General features: G+C 40.2%; 1 long non-coding RNA gene and 1 other non-coding gene across 2 annotated transcripts; one reads left to right on the top strand and one right to left on the bottom strand.

The window, feature by feature from the left end:
• Positions 1 to 1,719: 1,719 nt before the first annotated feature.
• Positions 1,720 to 1,792, top strand: TRNAS-CGA (transfer RNA serine (anticodon CGA)). Its single transcript has one exon. It is a non-coding gene; the product is annotated as a tRNA-Ser (tRNA).
• Positions 1,793 to 2,057: 265 nt separating this feature from the next.
• Positions 2,058 to 4,022, bottom strand: LOC138402644 (uncharacterized). The gene is made up of 3 exons (XR_011236999.1): positions 3,818 to 4,022; positions 3,148 to 3,339; positions 2,058 to 2,584 (listed from the first exon to the last, which is right to left on the bottom strand). It is a non-coding gene; the product is annotated as an uncharacterized lncRNA (long non-coding RNA).
• Between the last annotated feature and the right edge of the window lie 517 nt (positions 4,023 to 4,539).

Raw genomic sequence — 4,539 nt, 5'->3', positions numbered from 1 at the left:
GATTTTAATCTCAACTTTAGTTAGTTTTCTGTTAAATAATAACCCAAGAACTGTAATGTATTGTTCTAATTAGCGGCACAAATCCATGTCTCGTACAAGTAACGAAGATGCGTCGACCGATACCGACCAGTTGACCTCAGATTTCCTTCTACGACACCTAGCTAATTCATTGGGCTAGTTATTGAAATGTATTGCCTATCCTACTAATACTATTAATTGCACGGTAGCCTATTGGTTAAGACGTCTACTTCCTACTCGAGGGGTCGGGGGTTCGAACCTGAGCACACACCTAGGTCTAAGCAGCTATCAATTAATTGCTTTAACGGTGAAGGAAAGCATTTTGAGGAAACCCGTGCGCCTGAGAGTTCTCCATAACGTTCGCCGCAGTGTATTAAGTCTGCTCATCCGTACTTGGGCAGCGTGGTGGACAACGGCTTAAACCTCCGAGCTCAGTTTATAGAGGGCCAGTGATGGATTAAGAGATCATGTACGCATGTACGTCAACTTGTGACTCTTATCAAGACTTTAACACCGCTTCAGAAAGCAATTCTAGTGAGAGAAGTGAACAAGAAGCTCTTTTTGTTCGAAACCCGTAGCAAACGTGCAATAAATCTAATTAATTCCCAGTGCATATAACTGAGACGTGTCAGTCGGCCGCAGGGTAGACGCCCGTAAATCTCTGCCTAGACTAGAATCCTGCGTGACATAGCACACATATTATAGTAGAGTCCAAGCACGGTCAGAGCGACAACGCGCGATGCTTTCTCGCGGATTTTGCAATGTTTTGTCGATGCAAATAAATCTATTATCAGTACCCATATTATAAATGTGAAAGTGTGTTTGTTTGTTGGTTTGTTGGTTTGTCCTTCAATCACGTTGTAACGGAGCAACGAATCGACGTGATTTTTTGAATGGGTATTGTTAAAAACCTACAGAGTGACATAGGCTACTTTTTATCCTGGAAAATTAAAGAGTTCCCACAGGATTTTTAAAAACCTAAATCCACGCGGACGAAGTCGCGGGCATCAGCTAGTCTAAGTATATAAAAGGAAAAGGTGACTTACGACTGACTGATCTATCAACGCACAACTCCTGGAGGGATCGATCTGAAATTCGGCATGCAGATAGCTATTATGACGTAGGCATCCGATAAGAAAGGATTTTCGAAAATTCAACCTCTAAGGGGTGAAATAGGAGTTTGAAATTTGTGTAGTCCACGCGTTTGGAAACATGGAAGGCAAGGTGGTCACACTAACTGAAAGAAACTGGTGCGTTTTTTTACAATGCTGCACAAACTTCTAAAGACAAGACGGGTCCTGTCTTTAGAAAGGGAAGACCAGGCTAAGAGATCACGAACCTCAAACATGAGGAACCGGCTAGAGTCTACGCAGAATCTATGAGAATGCTGTGAGAAAGCTTTGTCTCACTGATTGTACTTGGGCTGCAACAGCGGCTGCATTTCGGCTATGTCACACAGACCAGGCTTGGTTTGGATCCTACAAATTATTTAGTACTACCTTCTGGGATTATTGATTAAGATTGCGTAAATAATTTTTAAATACATATCAAAAATTTCTCGTTCAAAGAGCTTCATTGTAATATGGGCCTTTGAAAGTAGTTTCGATAACTGCAAAGTGTCGCTACTAGATGGCATTAAACAGTCGCTTCAGTACTGAGAGAACATACGTATCACACTACTATCGATTACTGGCGGTAAGCGAAACCGTGGCCGAGTTGGTCAAGGCATCGGGCGCGAACCCTGAAGATGCAGGTTCGATTCCTGCCGGTTACGCAATTTTTGATATGTATTTAAAAATATTTAGTAATTTTCTTGAAGTGTAGGTAAAACACTAAAAAATTATAAAAAAAAAGATTGCGTAATATTCTAGTCCAACTGTATACGAGTATGTCAGCATAGCCTTAAAGGACATTGCCCAAGTGACTATGGGACTCAGTATCGCTACCAAATAAGTTGTCCAGTAATAAAATAGAGCTTAATTTTTAGGATAGTTTTATTACATTTAATTACACATTAAAAAAAATTATAAACCACCGGATTCCGCAGAAATATAGTGAAGAACGACCTCCAAAATTAGAATTTTCGAAACTGTTAATTCGCTGCTAACTTACGTTTTACTGAAATATTTCGCTTTATTAAATATATTTCTAAAGAAATCTATATTATAGAAGCCTCAATAGCTCAACAGTTAAAGGTGTGGACTGAAACCCGAAGGGTCGCCGGTTCAAACCCCACCTGTCGCACTACTACTCTGGTACCTACTCAGGTAGCACAAGCTTGACGCTTTCGTCCTACGACGGCAACGATGCGGCAGCATTCTATAGAACGCGACAGGTCAAGATGACAATCGGGGTGACGTGCGGCTGTGCGGAGCGTCCCCAGCCTCATACCCCGATTGCCATCTTGACCTGTCGCATACTATGGGTATCCGCTAGCTGCGCTCTGGCATTGGTAGCACACATATAGGCACCGTGTCTAGCCGTGACGTGTAGAAGGCCTCGCGCTCACGTGGAACACCTAAGCCCGCAGCGATGCACGCGGCATCATGCCACAGCGAGGCGTCACCTATACATAATACATTACTATGTTAAACATTGCTTTTAATCAGTTAATTAAGTGAATTGAATGATGATAAGATAGGTATACATAGTACACACCTCTAACTTGTGTAAGTTATGTGTGTTTTAAGCAATTAAATATCACTTTCTTTAAAGGTGAAGGAAAACATCGTGAGGAAACCTGCATGCATTCACTATACTGTCCTGAAAGATGTGTGAAGTATGCCAATCAATCCACTTGGCCAGCATGGGAGACTATGGCCCTTCTCTTTCTGAAAGGAGACCCATGCTCTGTAGCGAGCCGGTGATGGGTTGATCATGATGATGATTAAGTAATTACTAGTTACAAATCGAAATAACACATACAGAATACATAACTATATGTTAAACATTGCAACATGTACAGATAATAGTTCATACAGTACAGATTGAATGTACATAGTATAGGTACCTACTATGACTGGTAAAATACAGGTATTTAAGCGGGTAACATATCTGCATATGCCACTTCATCTGTATGCCTATACAGATGTCTAATGGGTAAGTAGTACTTTTCATTATTATACATACCAAGTGTGCAGAAATCCAACGCAGAATAATATTTCTTTCCTCAGAGTCTGAAGGCTGTGCGAGGACGTAGAGATATGCCACATGCATAACTCGCACTCTCTGTCCAAATAAAGCAGCAGGTGCTAGCCCGGCTCGGAGAGCTTTTTGTGATGAACCAAAACACTCCATGCAAATGACATGTTCATGTGAAATCTGTCAAATCATATATTTATAATATTAGATAATTTCAAAAGCATTTGCAATTCTTCTTTGATCAGTTAATTGTTTTTAATCAGTTAATTAAGTGAATAATGATAAGATACAACGACTCACACTATCAACACAAACAAAGACACAACTCAACTGTTAGTTATGTGCGTTTTAAGCAATTAAATGTGAAGGAAAATATCGTGAGGAAACCTGTACGCTTGAGAGTTCTCCGTAATATTCTCAAAAGGTGTTCTAACCACATTTCACGACAGTTAGGTTACTTCTAATAAAACGTCGAGGCTTCGACATCACGCATATAGCTCTAATGTAGCCCTGTTTTCCATGATTTTATCGTTTTCACGTCACCTTAACCTATTATTTGACATATCGTCGATTCAGAATCAAGCCGAGAGTTTCCTCACTTTAGTTCACTCTGCCCTAACACTCTTATAAACCAAATAGTTATTTATTTATTACTTACCTACTGGTGCAGGTGAATTCCAAGATCCAAGTCGCAGTGGAGACTCCCGGAAGGAACAAATTACCACACCGACATGATGGATTTTCCATAACATAATATGTGTATTATCTATGTCTACAACTAACTAGGCGTCTGTAGATTCCTAGATCACTTTGTCTAATTATTAAATAGTGATTAAACAAAAAATTAAACAGCAGTAATAGTGTTCTGTGTGCATAGTGGGAGATTTCCTACCTATTCGATCGCGTAAAAGTTAACTACGATTTGTATAGAATTGAAACAGCGCCATCTAGTGACAAGAAGGGGAAACATAATTAGTGAGTGCGAGTTTTTTACGTCCTCGGGACCGACTATTGTTTACCGACTCGCATTTGAAAGTGACAACGTGAGCGCACGTGATTGGTCGATTCAATAATTATGTGAGTGTGAGTTACAGATTTGGACAACTCGCGAAGTAAATCGAGTAAACATGACGCTAACGCGTTCGATAAGTTGTCACATAGATTTTTACAGTGAGAGTAGGGTGAGAACTAATAATAAAGACATTTATTTTCATTTAAGCGGTGATAGCTTAGGGTGAAGATGTTGCTCTCCTAGTTCGTGGATCCGGGGGTTCAATCCCGCGCACGCATCTCTTACTTTTAGGAGTTATGTGCGTTTTAAGGAATTATAATAATATTATAACACTTGCGTTAACGGTGAAAGAAAACCCGTACTTGTCA

The sequence above is a fragment of the Maniola hyperantus genome, chromosome 8 (genome assembly GCF_902806685.2).
Source record: "Maniola hyperantus chromosome 8, iAphHyp1.2, whole genome shotgun sequence".
NCBI lineage: Eukaryota > Metazoa > Arthropoda > Insecta > Lepidoptera > Nymphalidae > Maniola > Maniola hyperantus.
The sequence above is the reverse complement of the archived record's forward strand: the minus strand, read 5'-3'. Positions and strand labels throughout refer to the sequence as shown.